Genomic DNA, 26,593 nt, shown 5'->3' with positions numbered 1-26,593 from the left:
AAGCATTCAGCGTGTGCGCAGCCAGCAATGATGCGTGGTGCGGGCAGGCAGCACTGGGAGCAATGTTTGTGCCTACTGGACTGTGTCATCTGCAATCGCGACTCAATCAGAATTATGAGCCCTGCTGTCTGCAGTGTAGATGGAAGGCAATAGTCAGCACAGACATCGAGGAATGCTTTTTGTCACTTCCTCTTGAAAAAATACAAGGACATAGAGTACAATTCACTCTGCAATTAATAAATCAAGACTGAAATGGAATTATGAGCCCTGCTGACCACAGTGTAGGTGTATGCAACAAAAGTTGAAATATTTATGGAATGCATTGTCGAAATATGTAGGTTTCAGGAACGTCATAGTTAGTTGCCTACTGGACTCTGAAATTAATGAATCAAGATTGAATTTGAATTGTGAGCCCTGCTGACCGCAGTGTAGGCCAGAGGCAGTGGTCAGCAAGGGCGAGAGGCCTCGAGTTGAGCTGCACAGTTAGTGGCACCTGAAGCACTCAGCGTGTGCACAGCCAGCGATTATGCGTGGTCCGGCCGGGCCTCACTGGGAGCAATGTCTGTTGCCTACTGGACTCTGCAATTAATGAATCAAGACTCAATTTTAATTGTGAGCCCTGATGACCACAGTGTAGGCTGGAGGCAGAGGTCAGCAAGTGTGCACAGCCTTGTGACGTTGACTTGAGCTGCACAGAGTTAGTGGCACTTGAAGCACTCACAGTGTGTGCAGCCAGCGGTGACGCATCATCTGGGAGGGCCGTACTGGATGCAATGTCTGTTGCCTACTGGACTGTGCAATTAAGGAATAAGACTGTATTTGAATTGTGAGCCCTGCTGACTGCAGTGTAGGCCGGAGGCAGCGGTCAGCAAGGGCCCACAGCCACGTGGCTTTGACTTGGGCTGCATAGATTGGGAGCAGTTGGTCTTCTTAACCGATTATACTCTCCTACACAATTTGCATTGGCACTAATCTTGAATTGTGAGCCCTGCTGACCGCAATGTAGGCTGAAGGCAGCGGTCAGCAAGGGCCCACAGCCACGTGGCGTTGACTTGAGCTGTACAGAGTTAGTGGTACCTGAAGCACTCAGCGTGTGTGCAGCCAATGATGATGCGTGGTCCAGGTGGACCACACTGGTAGCAAGATGTGTTGCCTACTGGACAGCGTCATCTGCAATCGCGACTCTATCTGAATTGTCAGCCCCAGCTGACCGCAGTATAGGCCGGAGGCAGCGGTCAACAAGGGCCAACAGCCACATGGCGTTCACTTGAGCTGCACAGAGTTAGTGGCACCTGAGTTAGTGGAACCAGAAGCACTCAGCGTTTGCGCAGCTGGCGATGATGTGTGGTGCGGGCGGGCCCCACTGGGAGCAATGTCTTTTTCCTAATGAATTCTGCCTCAATAAGGCTACGTGGTAGTGACTTGTGGTGCACGGAGCTAGTGGCACCTGAAGCACTCAGCGTGTGCACAGCCAGCGATGATGCGTGGTCTGGGAGGGCTGCACTGGTAGCAATGTCTGCTGCCTACTGGAGTGCATCATCTGCAATCGTGACTCAATCTGAATTGTGAGCCCTGCTGTCCACATTGTAGGCTGGAGGCAGCAGTCAGCAGTGGCTCACAGCCACGTGGCGTTGAGTTGAGCTGCACAGTTAGTGGCACCAGAAGCATTCAGCGTGTGCGCAGCCTGCTATTATGCGTGCTCTGGGTGGGCAGCACTTTGTAGCAATGTCTGTAGCCTATTGGAATGCTTCATCTGCATTCTTGACTCGATCTGAATTGTGAGCCCTGCTGTCCGCAGTGTACATCGAAGGCAGTAGTCTGTACAGACATAACTCTGCGGTGCTGTGCCGCTGGGTTCGCAGGGGGCCTGTGTCGAGGAGGCCGGCGGTCACATCAGCGGCCTTGGTGCTGGGTGAGGGCCGATGCTCTGGCAGATGGGTTGGCCTTCCCAGAATTGAACCACACCCAGAGCCCAAGCCTATTTATTCACACTCCTACGCTGGAGTGGCACACGTTTGACCAGCCCACTCCGCTTCCGCTTACAGGGGGGATGACACAGCTACATGACTGAGAACTTCTCCACTGCCTGAGGTAAAATGGTTGCTTCCACTTTCCACAACACTACAAGCACCAGCAGTATATGTACACATGGAGAGGTCTGTGCTCTGCATAGTGAGGTCTGTCAAGCGCATCACCGCTACACTTGGCATTGTGTACATTGTTATTGATGGGTGACTTGCCTCCACACATACTTGGTTCCCACCTCTCCCAACATTCAGCTATTGTGTGGCTGAGGGGCCATGCCGTTTTGGGAAGGTCCGCTGTCCTGTTCTGTACTGCCTTGGTGGTAGTAGGGGGGGTGGTCTGGGCGGGGAGGTCCTGAGGGTGGTGGGTGTTGTGGCCTTCTTGGATGTCAGAGCTGCATGATCAGTAGCTCTATGACATGCGTTGGTCTTCAGATGTGGCTCTGGGCTGAGCTTGCTTTCATACTGTCGATAGTAATCTTGCTTTACACCAGTAAAAGGCAGATGTTAAATTCTTACTGCTAACGCAGCTTATCGCCTGTTTTTGGATCGCAGATTTGGCTGGTCGTTGAAAATATCGGGAAATGGTGTTTTCGTGGTTTTTTTTTAACGGGAACGCCTACTCTGCATATCATTAGCGTTAGTTGTTGCTCTCATTCGTGGCAAGGTTTTTTCGGAAGCTATCGCTGCAAAACTGGCGATATCTGCAGTTTTCACCAGGTTAAGAATGGGAAGATAATTCTTTAACCACTTTTGCTGCTCTAAAGTGCTGATAACTCAGCGATAAGTCCCTGAGAATACGGCCCATCATTTTTTTTCGTCCAGATTTGTGCACCAAGCCACTTAAAAAAAAAATACGAATGATTTTTTGGCCCTGGAGCTTTTTGTGGGATCCCCTGAGCAGGTCTAGGGGGTCAGGGTGTTTGTACCCTGTACACTTTTCTTGTTTTTTTCATCTTTTTCTTGTGATTTGCATGTAGCTACAACAAAGTCCTAATAAACACAAGGGCTCATTTTAGAGTCACCCTTTAACCCAACAGTGGGGACTTATCACTGAGTTATCAGCATTTTAGCGCAGCAAAAGTGGCGAAAGAATTATCGCTCCATTCTCAAGTTGGTGCAAACTGCCGCATTGCCCAGAGGCTGATGGTACCAACTCAGCTCAACCCTGCGCACCCAGACCTCAATGCTCACCTGCCGCCACTGGTGTGTCTCCAAGAGAGCCCACCTCATGCTGGAGCAACCTCCTCAGCCGTCGCTGGATTCCTCAGCACAGGCCCCAGCATACCCTGCTACACCACGCCGAGGAGTCATGTCTGTACTGCCAGCTGCCTTTGGCATGCACACGGTCCAGCCAAGCTCACAATTCAAATTAGGTCTTGATTGCCAGGATGGTGTATCAAAGCCTATGCATCATCACATACTGCACACCCGCTCAGCTCCGGTGGCACAAACTCAGTGCACCTCAAGTCATCACCACATGGCAGGAGGCCCGTGTTGGCCAAAATGCCTTGGTTGTCACAAACTCTGTGCACCTCAAGTCATTGCTATGTGGCAGGAGGCCAGTGTCAGGCAAAGTGCTTCACTGCCACCAACTCTGTGCACCTCAAGTCATCGCCACGTTGTGGGAGGCCCATGTTGGCCAAAGTGCCTTGGCTGCCACTAACATAATAATCACGGGAATACACCCAGATAGAGAGTGGAAATTGCGTCAAGCACATGCACCGGCCCTTTTTATTGGCATGGTCACATGTCCTGTGATGCCTGTGCTGCATGGGTGTGGTGTGGATATAAACCAGCCGTGAGGCAGTGGCTGTGGCATGCTGATAACTAGACTTAAAGAGAGGGTTCCCTTAAAACATCTAATATGCGTTGCAAATCTACCACATATTCTGCAGTGCTACCACATAACATGTGAACATACTGCTACCTTTGAACTAAATTAAAAGCAAGATATTTTATTCAGCCAATCTCCTGGCACATTTATTAAAAACACAATTGTGGCACAATATACCGTATATTTATCATACACTCACAAGTGCAATGAATCATTATGGCCTGCATAATCCACAGATAAGAACTCCCTTCTGCAGTATACCAGTAACCACCCGCGGTCTCAGAAGGACAACATACCCTTCGGGGAGTTTTTGAGGCTGCGAAGAAACTGTACAATGCTTACTGATTTTTATCACCATGCAGATATTATGAAAAATAAACTCAAAGCCAGGGGGCACCCTAACAAATTGATTAAAAATTCTATGAAGCGTGCCAGGTTTTATGATAGGGACAGCTTGTTAGATCAGAATAAACAAAAAGCGAACACAACACTAGGTAGACTGGTGTTTGTGACAAAACTCTCACATATCAGCAACCAAAGGAAAAACAGAGTCAATCGTAACTGGAAGATCTTGAACCATGGGAAGACAATCGAATTGCAAAAACCACTTTTTTCCTTTAAAATGAATAAAACAATACGCAACTCTCTAGTAAAAACCTACAGAGACACGAACAACAAACAAATTACCCTAGGCGGAGAGCCCGCCAAGGGCAATTATAAGTGCGAAACCTGCTCGGCCTGCTCACACTGCCTGGAAGGCAAGGAAACCACTTTCGTAGGAAAAAGACTAGTAGCCTCGACACTTAACAACTGTAGAAGTAAAAACATAGTGTACCTGATATTGTGCCCATGCGGATTGGGTTACGTGGGTGAAACAAGTCGGGAATTACGTACTCGTGTTCTCGAGCACAAATCATCCATCCGCACCAAACAAAGCAAATGCCCCACTAACTGAACGCTATCAAAAAGAGAAACATAACTGCGAGGACTTAAGCTGGTATATCCTCGAAAAAATCACTATTGATAAAAGAGGTGGAGATATTGACCACAAAAAGAAAAAAAGAGAACAGTGGTTTATATGCCATCTGAATACAGTAGAAAAGGGCCTCAACTCGAGGGAAGACTGAATGAAAATGATACAATAGTGAGGCAAATAGGAGCTTTAGAGCAGGAGATAGAATAACCCACAGAGCCACAGGGTGGCAGCGTAAGTGTTAGGTGTAATATCGATTTATCGATGATTAGGGTTGAAATTATGAGTTTATAAAATAAAAAAACAACTCCTCCCTCGAAATATAAGAACTTTGGACAAATATGCATAAAAGAGAGAGGTATAAAGTATTATGTCCTACTTTGCATAAACAGATATATGCACAAGCGCTAACAGTAATGGAAACAATAAAGTTATGCAGACACCGGTACATAAAAAAAACAGAGAGGCAAAAAAAGAAGGAGACAGCGGGTACCAATCAGACGAGCTGTCTGAGAGAGATGACCTACTCGTGACAAAAGCGACCAATAAGGAGACGCTTTCTGAACAAGAGCGAATCATCGCTCATAGGAATGCACACCACGTAATACCAGGGCAACCAATGAGAGTGACTGAGATATAAAATGCAAACAATACGAGAGGTAAAGAGACTTATCACTTGACGATACGACATACTGGCGTGCGGGTACTCGGGAATTGAAAACAAGGTAGGCACTCTTGAGCCACGAGGGGGAAGACCGCGCAGTGAAGAAACACTAGAGTATCCTGATGGAAAAACTATTTTCTTTTAAACTAGATTACCAGACCAGCCTGAGGTTCCGTGACGATTTGAACCCGTGTTTTCAACATTGTCGTAAACTCATAATTTTGGTATCAGTGAACCGCAAATCATCCATTTAGCATAACCTGGTGTTTTCGCTATGCTACGAGCAAAAGTACTCCTGTTACAAACACATTTCTGACCCACCCATGGCATCCATCTTAGATTATGGCAGCCATTTTGTGTTTCTTGCCCTCACATAGACAATGGACACGAAATGACCTCTGATTACTTCATTTCGATTAAGGACACGTAGGCTTTAGCCGGCGATTCACCTCTCTAGTGACACGTGCACCTTTAGACAGAAAACGCCATGGTTGCATGACTCGACAGAAGTTGCCTCCTTTGCCTGAGGCCAGTCCTGCTATACTGGTTCTCGTGTTCGTTGGCCTGATCATGATTAGGCGGCCGAAGCTGGTAGCCTTGCCCATTTACGACCCACAAACATCTCTTATCCTGCTTTTCTATCTTCTACACCTGGCTCTGCTCCTTTTCTTCTGGGCCTTTATTAGGGGGAGGTAACTAAATTTAGGATGAGGCGGTCCGGCTCTTGAATGAAAAGTTGACATGGGATTATGATGGAACAGTGGGAACCCCTTGTTCGTAATGTTTTGACATCAGATATTGTTGACGATTCCTGTGCAACGCCAAATATTTATTGTTTAGGACACAGAGGTTTGGGAATGTACTAACATGTAAAGAATTTGCCCGAAGCCCAATATTTAGTATATAAGGAGCAACCCCCTTTGTACAAATCGAACAGGCTCCTAGATACTGCCCGTGTGTAGTTTCTGTGACTTCTGTGTCCCTGCAGTAATAAACCTTTGGTCTTTGACGCCACCATCGAGAAGCCCGTGTTTCTGTTTATTTGTGCACCGAGACAGGTAGAACTCCGGGGTCTTCGGGTGTTATCCCTGACACCTCTGGACGGAACCAAAAAGTCCAGAACTCCAATTGGCGCCCAAGTGGGGCGACGTCATTCGGTACCGGTCCAAAAGCCTGAAGAGTTCGAGAAGCTTCGTGTGAAGATTCCTGAGGGAGGCGCCCCACTTCATCGATCCCGGCATATCGCAAAAGTGGCCCGACGTTCTCTTTCACGAGGGTTCCCGTTCGGACGGCTGCAGTGGTCCATTGCCTTGACCGTCGCCCTGTCTTGGACCCGAGGTGCAGTCCTTAGTACGGCGAGACGTAGACGGGTTTCTCCTTGGTGACGTCTTCAGTGCCTCAGTTAAGTATTAAGTGGTCGCTAGTTGGTTACTTTGTAAGGGTTGCTCCTGTTTGGATAATCCTTTTTAGTTCTTGGTTTGGTTTGGTTTCGTAAGATTATCACTGGTTGTTCTGGTTACGATAATCTATTGGTTTAGTTTGGGTATCGATACATTCGTTCGCTTTTGGTAGGCCTAAGTTCTTGGTTCGAGTGCACATTTTTTGTTTGCGTTTTGTCTGTTCTGTGTTCCGGATTACAAAATGGTAAGTCGGAAAAATTGTATGTTGTCGTGTTTTGGTTGCAACAGTGATTCCCGGTTGGAGGACTCATGTCTGGTTCCTCCGATCGGAACTCCTCTTTATGATCTGTATTGTAAGTTTAGTGTGGGTCCTATATCTTATAATGAGGTATGGATCCGATATACCGAGAAAGACGGTGTCCTTAGTTGGCCACTGCATGGTAGTTTTGAACCTGAAGTCCTTGATAATTTGGAAGTGAAGCTGTTTAAGAAGAAAGCCCGGCCGGCAATGTTTGATTCTTTCCGTTATTGGCGAAAAGAATCCAAACAAAGAGAAATTAAAAAGTTAAAGAAAGAACAGAAAGAGCAAGAGTTGACTTTAGAACAGGCTGCTAAGCAGCTGCAACTCAATGAGTCTGAGAAAGCAATGGAGGTGGCTGTTAGAGAGCGTAATTTAGCGATAGACAAGTGCTACCCTGCCTTGCCATCGAGTACAGCTAAGATGGTAGAGGACACCCCCACCGTATGCACAGGGTGCTACGGCTCCACCTTTACCGAATGTTCAATTACAGGTTGCTGGACAACCTGGTATTCCTGCTCCCGCTCCCCTGAATCAAGCTCCTGTACCTCCTGTGGTCAATGTTAATGTTCCTTCGGCACCCCCTCTTCCAGGGTTGCCGACTTCTTTACCTATACCTGCATCACTTACACCTGTTGTTTCACAAGCTACTTTGCCTGATGCTCCTACTGTTCCTGTTCTATCTGTTCCAACTGCTACTGTATTTTCTGCTTCTGCTAGTATTATGACTCCACTTTCTGTTCGACGGAGAATCACTGATTCTGTCTCTAATATTCTGTCTCCCTTCTATAAAACTTTAATTAAGACTCCTGCCTCTGACTCTGTTCAGAGACGTAGTCAGCTTCCCAGTTCTGAAGAACGGGGAATATTAGATTCCACCGCTCTTAGATGGATTTCAAAAAGTAGAAGATATAGTACTAGAGATGTATTAGATACATTTATGCAATGGAAAGAACCGACACAACGATATGTGTTCGACGAGATGTGCTCCCTTTTGCGTGAGGAATTAGAGGAAGATGACTCTGAATCAAATCTAGAAGAATTAATTAATGTTCAGAAAGAGTTTGCTGCAGGTATGATTAGTTGGTCAGGATATAAAGGAAGCGATGGAACTAATTTTAAGCTATAGGAATGACCCATCCCTTCGTTCACCGAGAGAGTTAGAGAAACGTAGTACGAAGCAGAATCGCCAATATCCAATGAGGGAGGTTCCTCCAATTTGGCGCGAAGCTGTGCAAGCTGATGCAGTGAATGGTATTGCTGCTGCTCCGGCGCAATTCCAGAGAGTGTGGATACACATTCCATGGAAGCGAGCTGAAGTATTAGCAGTGAAACAGGCCTTGCCTGATCCGCGTAAGAATCCCGCCGGATACTATAAAGAGTTAGCACAGACAGTTGAAGCTTGCGTGATGAATTTAGCGGACATTGACATGTTGTTTGGGAATGTAGTTCCGCAACCAATTTGGGCTAAAATTCGTAAAGAGAATCATCCCGTTGCCCTAGGTGGTGATTGGGCAGCTATAATTGCGGCAGATGGTCAGCAAATAGGTGGTTCCAAACCTGAACCCCTAATTGCTAATTTACCAGGTAGAATAATTGACTTAATGAAGACTCTGATGCCAGCACTGCGTGTTAACTGGGACAAGTTGTCCGCATGCAGGCAAAAGAAAGACGAAAGTGTCTCCGACTTTTTCACAAGGTTCGAAGAGACTTTTGTAGATCATAGTGGTCAGGATATGAGCACAGAAGGAGGACAGAGACTGTTTGTTGATAAATTTGTACACAATCTGCTGCCAGAACTTAGTAATAAATTGAAAGATTCCGAGAGTGCGTGGGCTGTCTCTACAACTGCGCAAATACTTGCAACTGCACAGTATTATGAAAATAGGGATAAAGAGGAGAAGGAAAAGTCAGAAAAGAAAACGAAAGATTTAAAAACTAAAGTTCTTTTACAGCAAGCATATCCGCCTCGCACGAATCAGACTAATACACAGCAAGGGTCATATCAAAGGACAGATTATAGTTCGCCGAGGCCACAATACCAGTGGAATCAGTGTGCGTACTGTAAGAAAGAAGGTCATTATAAGAATGACTGTCCAGTTCTAGCGCAAAATAATGCTGCAGCAGCTCAGAGGGGTCGTGGTGGTTCCATACAGAATTCTAGAGGTCGAGGACGAGGTGCTATGCCTCCACAAACGAATGATCGTCCTTCTAATCATTTTGATCAGCGGAATGGACAGTCTGCCCAACAAAATAGATCTCAACAGTATCATGTTGAAGACTATTGTGAAGTTGATGAGGGATTTCAGCAAACTGAGTACTAGGACAGCCATGGACAGAGAGAGGGAGTAGTATCAGTTCCAGTGGATCAGAGTGGGCCTTATGTCGCAGTAGCAACATCAGGTGTAGTCGAACCGTTTCTGTTGGATACTGGTGCAGCAAAAAGTTCTATCATTCATGCGAAACTCCCTGGCGCACTTTTGTCCGGCTTAACAAATGTTTCAGTAGGTTTTTCAGGCGCCCCTGTTTACAACCCCGTATCTGGTCCTTTGTCTATTTCTGTTGGACCGTGTCAATTGAAAGCACCCTTGATTTTGACGACAGGTTGTAATGAAAATCTGCTTGGTTTAGACTTGTTAAAACGCCTATATGCGACATTGTACTGTTCTCCGTCAGGAGTACAGCTTACATTGGGTAAAAGAATCACCTCTCCGATGTACTTGTCAATGGATGCACTCCCGCCAGAGCTGCGTTCACTCCCTGATACTCTTTGGGCGACTGGTCCTAACGATGTAGGCCTTTTAGAAATTCCACCATATGTAGTCACTTTGAAAGCAAATGTCAAATTTCCACGAATTCCTCAATACAAGATTTCTAGTGAAGGTGAACGTGCACTTTTATTGATCGTGCAAGATTTGATTAAGAAAGGCGTGGTTGAGGAAACTAGAGGAAATGTCTGTAACAGTCCTGTATTACCAATTTTGAAACGTACTGATCCTTCCAAGCCTCCAGTGTATAGGTTTGTAATCGATCTTAGGGAGGTTAATAAAATTGTGGTTCCGCAGTTTCCTGTGGTTCCAGACATTACTGCTTTGTTAACGTTGATCCCTGCTACAGCCACATGGTTTTCAGTTATCGACTTGAAGAATGCCTTTTTCAGCATTCCGATAGCCGAGGAAAGCAGAGATATTTTCAGCTTCTCTCTAGGAGGTCGAAGCTTCAGGTTTAAACGTGCTCCACAAGGCTATTGTGAGAGTCCGTCCATCTACAGTCAGGCATTAAAAAGTCAGTTAGATTCCTTTGTACTTCCTCCTGGTTCTGCCCTAGTGCAATATGTAGATGATCTTCTAGTGGCTGCCGATGACAAAGAAACTTGCAAAGCAGCTACAATTTCCCTATTGCATCATTTATCTAGTTTGAACCATAAGGTGTCACCTTCGAAAATGCAATACTGTTGCCAAGAAGTGACCTACCTAGGTCATCTCTTGTCAAAGGAGGGAAGGAAGTTGACCCCAGAGAGAATAAAAGCAATTACGCAAATGAATGTTCCCCACACACAGAGAGAAGTACGTGCCTTTTTAGGTATTACCTCATACTGTAGGCAGTGGATCCCAAATTTTTCTCTTTTGGCAAAACCATTGGTAGCTTTGACTGGGAAAAATGTTCCGAGTCCGGTGCCATGGTCTGCTGAATGTCAGGAGAGTTTTTCTGAATTACGAAATGCACTATGTTCAGCTCCGGTATTGGGTACACCCGATTACAGTAAACCATTCACGCTCTATGTTCACGAGAGAGAAGGTTGCGCGTTGAGTGTTCTGACACAGAGATTTGGTGATAAACAATGCCCTTGTGCGTATTTTTCATCAACATTAGATCCGGTAGCTAGAGCGTTGCCTAGTTGTTTGAGAGCTACAGCGGCAGCTGCAGCTTCCATTCGACAATCTGCTGGTTTGGTGATGAACAACATGCTGGTGGTTATGGTTCCTCATGCTGTGGATACACTCATGAACCGAACCAAGACACAGCACCTTACCAGTGCTAGATTATCAGGCTATGAGCTGACACTGTTAGCGAGTCATATTCAGATCAAAAGATGCAATGTATTGAATCCAGCAACATTGTTGCCGACTAATCAGGAGTCGAGTGATTCTGAACCCCATGATTGCTGTTTCAGAACCGAGGAAGAGACAAAAGGACGAATTGATTTAAAAGATACTCCGTTGTCAGATCCAGATGGCACGTTGTATGTTGATGGGTCGTGCTTTAAATTGGAGAATGGCGATGTGACTGCCGCTTACGCAGTAACGACTTTGAGTACGATTGTGGAGACTGCGAGAGTGAGTCAGAATTCTGCCCAAGCTGCAGAATTGATCGCACTAACGAGAGCGTGTGTTTTAGCTAAGGGAAAGAGAGTGAATGTGTTCACAGATAGTCAGTACGCGTTTGGCGTGGCCCATAGTTTTGGCCGTTTGTGGAGAGAGAGAGGTTTCATTACGTCCCATGGGACTAAGATTCAACATGGTCAGCTAGTTAACGACTTGTTGGAATCTCTAACCTTGCCGACTGAAGTTGCGATTGTGAAATGCAGTGCTCATAAAGCAATCACGGATGATGTTGGTCGTGGGAATGCTTTTGCTGATGAGACCGCTAAACAGACAGCTAGGAATATGATGAGTAGAATGTATGTTGCAACGTCTGCAAGATGGATTTCTGAGTCTGGAATGTGTGAGGACACAGTGGAAAGTGTGAAAGAAATTCAGAAAGAGGCGACTGAGGAGGAAAAGCTTGCATGGAAAGAGAATATGGGTAAATTGGACTCGAGTGGGTGTTGGATTGATTTGTCAGAACAACAGCGTTGGATGTTGCCAGATGCGTACGTGCTTGCAGTAGTAACGATGGCGCATGGAGCAGCGCACATCAGTTCTAAAGGGATTTGTAAGATGTTGGCTCCAGTCTGGAAGAATGATGGGATTAGTAAGTGTGCAGAGAGAGTGGTGAAAAATTGAATGGTATGCCTGATGCATAATCCTGGCAAGGGAATCCCCACACCCGCTGGTCACTTCGCTCCTCCTTCTTGCCCCTTTGAAGTGATTCAGTTAGACTTCATTCACATGGATCGTTGCAACAATCTAAAGTACGTCCTAGTGGTAGTTTGTGCTTTTTCCAGATGGGTCGAAGCATATCCACTGAAGGACAATACTGCTTTGTCTACTGCCAAAATTCTTCTCAAAGAATACTTCCCCAGGTATGGCATGCCACGGATTGTATGGTCAGATAATGGAAGTGAGTTTGTAGGGAAAGTTATGCAGAGTGTGTGTGCCGGTTTAGGGATTAAACAAAAGTTCCACAGTGCGAACCATCCCCAGTCTGCTGGTTTAGTTGAGGGTTACAATGGCACCCTCAAACTAAAACTTGCTAAGATACAAGCATCCACGGGTTTGCCCTGGCCAGATGCACTACCTTTGGCTCTGTTATCCACGAGAGCGACTGTACATTCTAGAGTAGGGCTCAGTCCATATGAAATAGTGTTCGGTCGTCCCGCCAATGTTTGGGGGGTACCTAGGCCAAAGGAATTTAGACAGTTGGAATATCCAATGTTAATTGATTACCTTTTCGACTTGACTGCTAAATTAAGTCTTATTTCACCAACAGGTTTTCGATGCATTGCCAAATGCACCGGAGAGTCCAGGTCCTCAGCTGAAACCAGGGGACCACGTTGTCATTCGTAATTTTGCAAGAACGAAAAATCTTCAGCCCAGATTCGTTGGCCCCTTCCAGGTGTTATTGGCGACGAGAACTGCTATTCGTGTGGCCGGACGGAAGAACTGGATTCACACGACGCACGTCAAACGTGTGCCCCTGCCACTTCCTTACGACAACTGGGTGAAGACGGGAATCGGTGCCTCTGAAACTGAACAAATACCCAGGTTTATCCCTTTCAGCGATGCAGAACTAATCACTGGCGCATCGACCTCTGGCTCTCCTCCTGAAACTGCTCTTTTGAACTCTGAACATTTGACACCTGCGACAAAAGAACATTTACCATCTGCGAACTTGAACATTGCAACACCTGCTGAAAATACACTGTTTCCAGATCAAACAGCTCCTGCAAAACTGAGATACAATTTACGATCTCGCAATATGGACAAATAAAGCAGGAAACTGCCTATTTTATACATTTGAATTTTGATATATTGCCTCCAGCCAGGAAGTTTGCTCATACTTTGTATTTCTTTGTTGTTTTAAAATTGCCTTGCGTCTGGGTAGCCGTAGGGTCGTGGCTGTGTGCCTAGTTGAATCTGCGGGGGTCAGACACTAGGTCGATCTTTCTGTTAGTTCTGGGAACTCCCAGGGCTGATAGAGGCATTTTCATCTACGTACACATCATCAGTGGTCGCGAGCGGATTGTAGAAGATGGAGCTTCCTGAGCTGCAACGAGAGAATGTAATTTATGTTCGCAGAAACAGACTTTACAAAATTCTTCACAGCAAATGTTTTCTAATGCAATGTGCCATTACATTTTTGATTGTTTTGATAATGTTGGTGGGTGGAATCGTCTTAGGCGTGCATTTAATTTTTACACCGGTAACAACTACAGTACCTCCCCTTGATCCTGTTTCTTCTACTGTTTCTTCTGTACATTCTTTTCACTCGTTTCCTGAACACGAACAAGCTCGACGCTCGGAATTCATTAATAACACATTTGTACAGCTCTTGCACCAACACCAACTGGTAGTTAACACTACAGACTGCTGGGTGTGTGGCTTGATACCCCACACTATGGATAAAGGCATTCCCTATCTAGTTTTGCCTTTCAGCTATAATGGATCATTTCAGGCCTTTCAGACCATTTTTGCCTATGCCCTTGAGACCTATCCTCCGCGTCCACCACCTTCCACTAAATACAACTCTGTCAACAAAGCTTTAGTCCAGGGAATTATTGACATGATTAAAGACGTCAATAATACTCCATCTTACCCTAGAGATGAATTACGGGTATATTTGAGTTGGAATTCTACAGAGTATCGCCTTAGTTTGGGAGAAAGCAAGCGTAAAAGCTCCACTCCAGTCTGGGTCGTACCTCACCGAGGTCAAGTCTGTTTGCAAGGAAATGGGAGAAATCCGAGAGCTCGGCTAGGGAAGAGTGAGTGCGTTGAGACTTACGTATTTCCGTCTAACTCTTCCCCTGCTTTTCTTACTGCTAGGGGTACCTACTTCATCTGTCAAGACAGAGCATATACATGGTTGCCTGTTGACTTTTCAGGTTCATGTTATATTGCCCGACTGTTGCCTCCAACGTACACTGCTTCTTCAGATTATCACAAGACCAGAGTAGCAAGAGGTGTCTTCAGCGAGGAAGATACCGCTGGTCAAGAAGCAGGAGACTTCTTCAAAGGTTTCCTTCCGTTCTGGGGGCCTATGGCCAATAGTAGAAATCTACGTCAGCTAACACGGGTAGTTGAATCTACTATTACGGAAACTGCTGGTGCCCTTAGTAACTTGACAGCTGAGCTTCAGGCGGATCGTCTCATGACGTTGCAGAACCGTATGGTTCTAGACGTAATACTTGCAGATCGAGGTGGGGTATGTAGAATGATCCAATCGAGCTGCTGTGTTTTTATTCCCAATAATGCTCCAACTGTCTATGAGGCGATCTCTAAGCTACACAAGATTTCCGACTCTATACACGTAGACAAGGGAAACTGGTCCTTAATGGAGTGGTTTTGGACTCTGCTATCAGCGTGGGGATGGAAGGTTCTGATGGTCATTGGTGTCATCTTAGTATTCCTGTTCTCGTGCTGCCTGATTATCCAGTGTGGTCCCGCTTTGTGTAGTCTCTGTGCTGCAACCTGTTTCAGAAAACCACCTGCGTTTGGAGAAAAGGCGCGAGAAAGGATGATGATGCAGCAACATGTCACTGACCTGATGAGTATAGAATTAGACTCTGACATAGACTGAGTAATTGCCTATGTAAGGGCAAAAGGAGGGTCTGAGGTTCCGTGACGATTTGAACCCGTGTTTTCAACATTGTCGTAAACTCATAATTTTGGTATCAGTGAACCGCAAATGATCCATTTAGCATAACCTGGTGTTTTCGCTATGCTACGAGCAAAAGTACTCCTGGTACAAACACATTTCTGATCCACCCATGGCATCCATCTTAGATTATGGCAGCCATTTTGTGTTTCTTGCCCTCACATAGACAATGGACACGAAATGACCTCTGATTACTTCATTTCGATTAAGGACACGTAGGCTTTAGCCGGCGATTCACCTCTCTAGTGACACGTGCACCTTTAGACAGAAAACACCATGGTTGCATGACTCGACAGAAGTTGCCTCCTTTGCCTGAGGCCAGTCCTGCTATACTGGTTCTCGTGTTCGTTGGCCTGATCATGATTAGGCGGCCGAAGCTGGTAGCCTTGCCCATTTACGACCCACAAACATCTCTTATCCTGCTTTTCTATCTTCTACAACTGGCTCTGCTCCTTTTCTTCTGGGCCTTTATTAGGGGGAGGTAACGAAATTTACGATGAGGCGGTCCGGCTCTTGAATGAAAAGTTGACATGGGATTATGATGGAACAGTGGGAACCCCTCGTTTGTAATGTTTTGACATCAGATATTGTTGACGATTCCTGTGCAACGCCAAATATTTATTGTTTAGGACACAGAGGTTTGGGAATGTACTAACATGTAAAGAATTTGCCCGAAGCCCAATATTTAGTATCTAAGGAGCAACCCTCTTTGTACAAATCGAACAGGCTCCTAGATACTGCCCGTGTGTAGTTTCTGTGACTTCTGTGTCCCTGCAGTAATAAACCTTTGGTCTTTGACGCCACCATCGAGAAGCCCGTGTTTCTGTTTATTTGTGCACCGAGACAGGTAGAACTCCGGGGTCTTCGGGTGTTATCCCTGACACCTCTGGACGGAACCAAAAAGTCCAGAACTCCAAGCCCCTGTATCACGCACAGTAATAGCCACGAAGCAAGAGTATAGACGAGCAGACTGGCGTACGGGAATCCTGGAATTGGGGAAACAGAAGGTAGGCACTCTTGAGCCACGAGGGGGGAGACCGCGCTTCGAAGAAACAGTAGAGCACTCTGACATAGAAAAAGCTCTTTTTCTTTTAACCAGATTATCAGACCAGCCCCCGTACCACGCACAGTAACAGCCACGAAGCAAGATTATATACCAAAAAGCTAAGGATACAGGTATGACAATAGTAATATGAAATGTATCCAGTGCAAGTAGGAAATGACGAAGAGAGAATATTAAGGGCTAATGATAAAAACAATCTTTCCCCTATTCCAAGCAGCCTTCGAGGTGCCGGAATCGGTCCACCCACAAGCGCACAGAACATCCAAGCCAGCCCAGACAAACGGGGAGAGGCGAGTAAATCTATGTAAACCGATGCAAGCTGTTTTTAAAGGTAAAAACTCATGTTAGGAAATACCCATTAAGACAAATCGGGTCCTCTTTAAATACAGGAAACCTAAAACAAATCCACTTTGTCCCAATAGGTAGACTACAAGTACATAGGACTTGAATGATATCGAACGATCTGATTCAAGGAAGAGAAAGAAACCCACTCCATGTGAGATACAGGGGACAGACTTCTATAAAAGGAAGGTGAGCTCAGGGGAAAAAATCAGTTAAATGGTACACTACCCAAATGCTCCAGGGCAACGACACGATAATAAGTATTGTGGATATAAATTCGAGATACAACACGAGAATGCTGCCAAATGAGAAGGGGCTATATAGGGAGAAAGAGTCCTATAGGCAATACAATGGAAAACAAAGGGGTATAGAGATGTATACCGAAATAAGAGGCAATATAAGAAGAAAGATCCATAGGAGAGCGGTAATTGAATAACTGCAATAATAGAAATGTCCATAGTCTAAGCCTAGGTAGTATTTCGAAATTATGAACTTCCATGCAAAGAAGAGGTATTAATTTATGTATCTACACTTTGCTTGTAGGCTTGATTTGTGACAAGATTGAGAGACAACACATTTTGGTCTTGAAAAAGGCGGCAATAATTGATGTGACAACCGCTGAAACACATCGACGCAAAGGAAGCACAATTGAATACTAGCTAAAAGGAGGGTACAATAATAAATGCCATATTTTGACCACAGGCTATGAATATCAATGTGCCAAATAATTAGACAAGGTTGAGGTCTTTTGTTTCATGTTGTCTTTATGTTTGTATTATGCAGGCCATAACCAATGTACTAGGAAGAAATAACTGGTTTTGATAAATTGATGTTTTATAATGTGTTTATGATAACTTTTATTGTGAAATAACGAGTACACTCAACAAATTGAATGATTCATTGCACTTGTGAGTGTATGATAAATATACGGTATATTGTGCCACAATTGTGTTTTTAATAAATGTGCCAGGAGATTGGCTGAATAAAATATCTTGCTTTTAATTTAGTTCAAAGGTAGCAGTATGTTCACATGTTATGTGGTAGCACTGCAGAATATGTGGTAGATTTGCAACGCATATTAGATGTTCTAAGGGAACCCTCTCTTTAAGTCTGGTATAGCACCTCTATTCCCTTAGTTGCACTAGGGGTCCCTCTCAAAATCTTTTCTTTTCAAATGCTGATAACTAGACCTGTGATCAGCAGATCACAACAGGGAAGACCTGGGAAATGTAGCTTTGTAGTTCCCTTCCTGTAAGCGTAAGCGGAGTGGGCTGGCTGAAATGCGCATCCTTCACGACTTTACCAATATGGCGGTTTGAATCTGCACACCCACCGCAATAGGCGCACAACTCCACTTTCCCCCCCCCAAAAAAAAATATTAATATTTAAGAAAAAAGAAAACATTATGTCATTTTAATAACAAACAAAAACAATTACAAAAAATATTTTTAGGATAATAAAGTCACAAAATATCACAAAAAATATTCTAAATTACCGAAAAAAACATAGGTTTAATGAAAATTATAATTCAAAATTAGCATTTAAAAAACCTTTGAAATTTACTTAAAAAAACATAGGTTTCAGGGACGTTATAGTTAGTTGGACATTTCTCTCATACAAAACCATAGAAATTACCCCGTTATAGTTAGTTTAGCTAGCTATAACTTGCGCACCCACAATGCACTGCTGATGACGTAACATATTACATCATTCATAGACGTGGTCAGTGACGTCACTGATGCCATCACTGATGACATCTCAAATGACATCACTGATTACATCATCCACATGAAAATCTGATCCACCTTCTCATACTCTAATATAACCTTTGATACACCTACTGTAAAATACAGAATACCATTTTCAAAACCATCGATACACCAATACCAGTTACTACATACACACTCACTGATTCCTAGATCTACACACACATCTACTCATTCATCCATACAATCACTCATCAATACAACACTATCATAAGCACTCATACACCTATAAAGACACTCACACACCACCACTCATCCAGAGTTACTCACACACTTAATCAGTCATGCAAAGAAACAATCACACTTCCATTTACTGACTCTACAGTTATACACACACCACATCATGTATTCAAACAGACACAAATGGACTACAATGACTGGTACAAGTACACACTCATCCATACAGCCACTCTCACAATCACTGACTCTCGCGTATAGTCATTTATATACTTCAACTTTCACATACACTGCCTTTTACATATGTAGTTACTTGGATATGTAACATTGGGACATCCATTCACTCACCAACACACCCAAACACACACTCACTCACCCATACCGCTGTTTATACATGCACTCTTAAACCCATACACACAGTGAATCAACCACTCACATATTTGCACAGACTCACACACCTCCCACCCACCTACACCCACACCCAGGAACCCATACAAATAGCTACTGACCAACCCATGCAGCAGCTTATACAACAACAGACAGACTGATACAGACATTCACACAGATTAGCCACTAGCCCATGCATTCAGTAAGGCACATGTAATCACTCACTTAAACAGTCAGTCACGCACCTACTAAATCCTCCATTCAGACACTTATACACCCACTCATTCTTCAATACACCTTGGCATATATATAATACATATTTAAACTTTAAAGAAAAACACAGTCACTGGATGATGTCATCAGTGATGTCACTTGAGATGTCATCAGTGATGTCACTGACCATGTCATGAGTGATGTAATATATGACGTCATCAGCCGTGCGTTGCGGGGGCACGAGTTATAGTTAGCTCTACTAACTATAATGGCCAAATTTCTCTGGTTTTGTATGAGTGAAATATCCAACTAACTATAACGTCCGTGAAACCTATGGTTTTTTTCGGGGTTTTTTTCTAAGGTTTTTCAAATGCTAACTTCTAATTATAACGTCCCTGAAAACCCATGTTTTTTTGTGAATTATAATGTTCATTAAACCTATGTTTTTTTCAGTAATTTTGAAAAAATAATTGTGTTAATATTTGTAAGTTTAATATCCTAAAAATAGTTTTTGTAATTGTTTTGTGTTTGTTATTAAAAGTATATAATGTCTTCTTTTTTATTAAATACTGAAATATATATATTTGTGCACCCGTCGTGTACCTATCTCGATGGGTGTGCAGATTCAAACCGCCATATTGGTGAAGTCGTAAAGGATGTGCATTTCAGTCAGCCCACTCCGCTTACACTTACAGGGAAGAAACAACAATGCTAGATCTCCTAGGTCTTCCCTGTAGTGATCTGCTGATCACAGGTCTAGTTGTCAGCATGCCACAGCTACTCCCTCATGGCTGGTTTACACCCACACCACACCCATGCAGAACAGACGTCAGAGGACATGTGACCCTGCCAATAAAAAGGGCCAGGTGCACGTGCTGGAGGCTATTTACATTCTCTCCCATGACTTGAAGTACACAGAGGTGGTGGCAGCTGAGGCACTTTGCCTGACACGGGCCTCCTGCCACGTGGCGATGAATTGAGTTCCACTGAGTTAGTGTCACCAGAGCTGAGCGCGCGTGCAGCCTGCGAAAATGCATAGCCTCGATACACCATCCTGGCATTCAAGACCCGATTTAAATTGTGAGCTCGGCTGGACCGCGTGTACGCCACACAGAGATGACTGCTCAGTGTGGTGCATTGATATGTTCTCGGCCATTGCGATATCAAGACCCAGAATCAAATGTGCGACCTTCTGGCTGACCAAGGTTGCGGGGTCCGACCTTGGAGCTCGCTTCGGCACGTGGTGGGCCCTCTTGGACACACACCAGTGGCAAAAGGTGAGCAGAGAGGCTTCTTTACGCAGCAGCGGGCAGTCACCCCATGGTGGTGGGAGTGGATGGTGTGCAGCAGCCTGGGTGCGCCGGGGCTGGCAAACACCTCTGGGCAGCAAGGGAAGATGGGGTGCAGCAGCCTGGGTGCATAGGGGCAGGACAGCGATGAAGGTGTGTGCAGTTGTATGTACTCTGCCATTACTGATTCAATACCATTTTCAGATGAGTGAGCTTGAGGGCTGCAGTATGTCCCCGCATGTGGTTTGAGACACACCAGTCGCGAAAAGGCGAGCAGTGAGGCCTGGGTGCGCAGGGGCAGGCAGTCACCTCTGGGCAGTGGGAGTGGATGGTGTGCAGCCTCCTGGGTGTGTAGGAGCAGGCAGACACCTCTGGGCAGCGGGAGGGGTTGGGGTGCAGCAGCCAGGGAATGCAAGGGAAGGCAGACACCTCTGGGCAGTGGGAGTGGATGGGGTACAGCAGCATGGTGTGCAGGGGCGGTACAGCGATAAAGGCGTGTGCAGCTGTATGTACTCTGCCATTACTGATTTTATAATATGTTTCAGATGAGTGAGCAGTATGTCCCCACACATGGTTGGAGACACACCGGTGGCGGAAAGGTGAGCAGTGAGGCCTGGTGCACAGGGGCGGACAGTCACCTCTGGGCGGTTACGTCCCAGATTTCGGAAAGTTGCTATCACATTTGTTTGTCGGGGTCAGGTGGGGATGGCGGACAAGGGGGTGGTGGCGGGGGGTGTCAGGGCACTCTTGGGTGTCCGAGCTGCATGATCATTGGCTCCATGGCATCTGTTGTCGTTCAGGTGTGGCTGGGCTCCCTTTCATGTTGCAGGTTGTAGTCTGACTTTACACCAGGTCAGAGCAGGTGTAAACTACCTGGTGCTGAAACACCTTATCGCCTGTTTTGTGTTCTCTTCGCTGATCTTGCTGATTGTTGAGAATGTTGCGAAGTGGTGTGCTCGCTGCTTTTTGCACAGGAACGCCTACTCTGCATCTCATTAGTGATATTTGCTGGGGTCATCCGTGACGATTTCTTTTGAAGCTACTATCGCTGGTAAACTGGTGATATCGGCTGTTTGCACCAGCTTGTGAAGGGTGCATTAAATTTATGACCGTTTTGGCTGCGATAAAATGCCGTTAACTCGGCGATGTGTCCTTGAGAATATGCCCCTTGGTGTTTTAAAGACCCGTGAAGTACTCAAGTGCTGCGCTGAGAGCTGCGCACCCAGCGCGTTCACACCAGGGGGCCGTGCTGAGAGCCGCGCACCCTTCGTTTTCACACTAGGGGGCTGCGCTGAGAGGTGTACACCCTTCGTGTTCACACTAGGGGGCCACGCTGAAAGGTGCACTAGGGTCGCAAATCCAAACTTTTTGGGAAAAAAGTTCACTTTCATTTATTTACATTCACCTCGGGGACCCCATCCCCCGAGGCATGCCCATATCTACTTTTTGGTTTTTGTAAAGGTGAGGGGTCCCAATGCACCCACGGTCCTGCCAGCTCCCTGCCTCCTGTGGAGCCAGCTTTGCTTTTGGGAAACGGGAGCTGCTAACATGCAGCTTCCCTTTCCCAAAAGCAATTCTCCTTTCCTTTCTTGAAGCGAGAGGAGGTTTTCCTCCTCTCGCTTCAACTAAGAAAACCAGGGTTTCTATCACAGGGTGGAAGCCATGCTCTTTTTGGGACCCCCCTTTTTTCTCAGCCCCTGCTTGACAAATCTCCCCCAAACTTTCAGGGTAGGAGCTGACCTGGATAGAACTTTTTTGGGGACAATTTCGTGAAGATTTGTCAAATGACGCCAAAGTTATTAGCAAATAAAAAAATGCTTTTCTTAGGGAAACTAGGTTCTAACTATAACTACCTACTGGCGATAGCCAGTAGGTAATATAAATATATATATCTATTGATGACATTTGAACATGATCGTGAAACGCATTTCTTATTCTTTAATTGTCTTTTAGAATGTGTGTTTCTCTTTTTACAGTGTCAGTGCAATGGTAGCTTTCGCTTTATGATGGACATTTCAATATTTGCAATTATTTGCAATTTATCATTTCTTAAAAATGAATTTGAACAATGATGTTATGAAATGTGCTGAACACCTAAATGCAGTTCCAAATGCTATATTATCTGTATTTGCTAGATGGTATCCAACTGTGAAAGGGACATAAGCCGATCCACGGCTCTATTGTTTTAACACCCTTCGCTCTTGTGAATACTCCGATTTTCGGAGGTATACAACATGTTCCAAGATGGCGCCCATTGTGATGTCTGAAGGGTTGGTCCCTTGTTGTTGTTTACCATTTTTAGCACACTTGCATTTAAACTGGAACTGCGAGGTACCGGTAAGAAACACAGAAGAAGGCTAACACCGAAACGTTTGTTTGCTGATTAAAAGCTGTATCCTGTCACTGCCGGAGTGCTGTTTTCCTTTCTCTAGCGGATAGGATTTGCGAGCGTAATATATTGCGGGGTCCATGGCCCGCTATCAGCACCCGCTCCAGAGTGCCCAGGGTTTCTGTGGAGAACGGAGCGACTTTGAGGAACTTTATCCCCGAGCACCGCTGCAACTGCGAAAAGGCAGATGAGAGGACTGCAGTGAAACTGCACGGCGAAATCTCTCCGACCGCTGGCTGGGGACAAGTGCTACCCGTCTCACCGGTGATTCTCCTGACCTTCCCTTTGTGAGAACTGTCGAAGGGATTGCATATTGCAGCAGAGCGTCTAGGCGGGTGACAAGGTACAGCAAAAAGCTCGACTAAGTAGAAAGCGAGCGCAGCAACCGGCAAGAACCTACCTACATGCTATTAGCATTGATGTTTTCGGCGAGGAAGAGCGTTGCGCTCTTGCACAAGATATATTCAAAAGGCGCAATGTACCATCAGCAGCGACGGCCCCATCCACTGACACCGGAATGGGGAATAACAAATTGAACGAGGCGATTTTGAAACTTGAGAAATTACATGAGCGTAAAATTCGGAAGTGGTGGGAGGCCACCAGTCTGAGTAGCTACATAGAGGTGAAGCGAGTACCAAGGAGACTGAGGGTGTATACTGTACCATCGTATGAGCACCCAGACCCCCAACTGCTAACAGATTGGCATGAACAAACGCAAAGTTATTGCGAGGGGAAACTTAAACTACTGGTCAAATACGCATGGAGCGATAGGGACACGGCACTGGCTGAAATCAAGACCTTGGAGGATGAGATCAACAAGGAAGAAGACACTGCCAAGGTACAAGAGCTTAAGGAGGCAATGAAAAAAGCCTAATTAGGTATCAACAGAACATCATGACGCGCAAACAAGAAAAGTTCGAGCGCGATGAAAACGATTATCGCCAAGGCCGTGTCCTAACGTTTGCCAAAAAGTACGATGCACCAAGAAAGGCCATGAACCAGGGAACCCTGGTAACCCAAACCTCAAGTGTGACGACCTCGGAATCTGATGCCACAGCCGAGGAGTCAGGTGATGAACAGCAAGATCGTGGAAACGAACGAAGAAGAGGGGCTGTTCCTTTTCACACGGAGTTCCAATTGATAAGACAAAATTGGCTGAGGGGAGGGAAGAACAAACCCCCGGAGCATCAAGAAGAAGGAGAACCCGGAGATCAGGGGGAGGCGGCAAAAGGAAGAGGAAGGGGACGAGCCAAACCCCAGAATCGATCCTACTGCAACAAGAAGAAGTAACGGGTAATACACAGATCGAGGCAACCAACCTAACCGTGGTTAACCTCACGGACCAACCCCTTACTGCAGAACAACATGAACTATTGAGTCTAGGGCTCACCTTCTGTCCTAACACCAATCTGGAGTACACGCAAACGAAAATAGATCTCTTCCGGTTCACCAGGAGACTGAAATTGTATCAACACTTCAAACTCAGACCACATACTAAAGTACCATCTAAACAAGGAATAAGACTGAAAGCCACCGATGCTTTGATAGGCAATGATATGCCTTGTATTGAAGCTATGGAAGCTCTAAGAACTGAGACAGATGATATAGCTGTAATGGGAATGGACATGGTACAAAGGGCAGAATTACAGGGGATTGAACAAGAACGAGATGAGAGTCATTTTAAACCTCTTTTGTCATTTGTTCCCCAGTCACCATGGGATGCTATTGATGCTTTTTCAGAGGCCATAACGATGGAACTGGTTAAACAGAGGAAGGATACCAAAATTAAATCATATAACATCACAGAACCACAGCAAAGAGCATTGAAAGATCTAATGAACAATAAGAAAATCATCATAAAGCCCTCGGACAAAGGGGGGAATGTTGTACTGATGACAAGAGACTATTATCGTGACGAAGCAATGAGACAACTTTCCGATATAAAATACTATTCCATTACCACCAGGAGTGTATATGAAGCGAGCATCAGAGAATATGATGATCTGGTTCTAAAATGGTATAACCTTTCTATGCTGAGTAAGGATGAACACATCTTCCTGCGCAGCAATAATCCCATGATACCAACTTTCTATCATCTGCCCAAGCTACATAAAAACAATACTTCCCCCCCCGGGCCGTCCCATTGTAGCTTCCATCGATGGACTAACTGAAAATATGTCTAAATTTGTGGACAATTACATCTTTCCACTGGTCTTGGAATTGAAGTCTTACATCCAAGATACCAAAGACTTTTTGAGCAAAGTGACTATGATGAAGTGGGAATCGGACTATCTATTCCTGGTGATGGACATCACAAGCCTCTAAACGATCATTGATCATACTCATGGACTGGCCGCTATTGAATACTATATAAGCAGACGCCAAATACGTTTTGCACATCATAACATCATGTTGATAGAATTTGTGCAGTTTTGCCTTACTCATAAATTTTTTTTGTTTGAGGATAGATTCTATAGACAAATCTCTGGTACGGCGATGGGCACCTGCTTCGCTCCCAGCTACGCAAACTTGTTAGTTGGCTGGTGGGAGGAGCGGGTGCCCAAAAGCTGTAAGGAAGGCCAGGAGAGCGGTAGGGTGGTACACTGGTACCGCTACATTGATGATCTATTCATCGCGTGGAAAGGTACCAGGGACATGGCAGAGAAATACATCAGATCTTTTAATAATAACATCTACAACATACACCTATCTGATACAATTAATGGGGTGGCAGCCAACTATTTGGACCTTCGGGTGTATGTTGAAAATGGCCATGTCCACACCTCGCTGTACCGCAAGGAAACAGCGGGGAATTCTATCCTCTTTGCTAAAAGCGGGCATCCACCAAAACTCATCAAGAGTATCCCTTATGGGGAACTCTTGAGAATAAAGAGGAATAGCACCCAAGACCGGGAATTCGAGGCGGCTGCCTCTGATTGCCTGGCACGCTTCCGTCTAAGAGGATATGATGAGCCACTTTTACAGAGCACTCTCAAAAAAGTCAGGAAGATCCCTAGGCACGATCTGCTTAAAGGGAAACCAAAGAATCTAACATCTCTAATAAAGATACTTTTAGGATGATAACACCTTATTCTACGGGTGCCGATAGACTTCGAACAATGATGCGAAAAAATTGGCACATCCTGCTTACCGATGAGGTGTTGAAAGAAGATCTTCCACCACATCCATTAGTGACCTTTAGCAAGGCTAGGTCCCTGGGGGATATGTTGGTTCATAGCCATCTGGAAGTACCCATTGCCCAAACTAACACCTTGAGGGTAATGAGTGGGTTTTTCCCTTGCGGAAAATGTAAAGCATGTGCCAATAGCCGCAGGGTGCTCCAATATGATATCCCGGATGCGGGCAGGATCAATAAAATCCACAAATTTATCACGTGCAGTATCACCTACGCCGTGTACTGCCTAATATGCCCGTGTGGCCTACGCTACATCGGGAGCACTATTAACCAACTAAAACTGAGAGTGCTGGAACACCTTAGGGCAATTGATAGAGTAGACCCCTCGTACCCAGTAGCCTGACATTTTGCGGAACACCACAACAAAGATAGAAACAAATTGCGATTCTTTGGGATAGACCATGTTCCACATAGCCCACGGGGTGGGGACAGACTTAGAAGGCTACGACGCCTTGAATCAAGGTATATCATTGATCTGTCCACCAAATACCCGAAAGTCATGAATAGCGGGGAGGAAATGGCAGTACACCTTGGCAAA

Source organism: Lissotriton vulgaris, unplaced genomic scaffold, assembly GCF_964263255.1.
Source record: "Lissotriton vulgaris unplaced genomic scaffold, aLisVul1.2 SCAFFOLD_2992, whole genome shotgun sequence".
Classification (NCBI taxonomy): Eukaryota; Metazoa; Chordata; class Amphibia; order Caudata; family Salamandridae; genus Lissotriton; species Lissotriton vulgaris.
Note: the sequence above shows the minus strand (reverse complement) of the source record.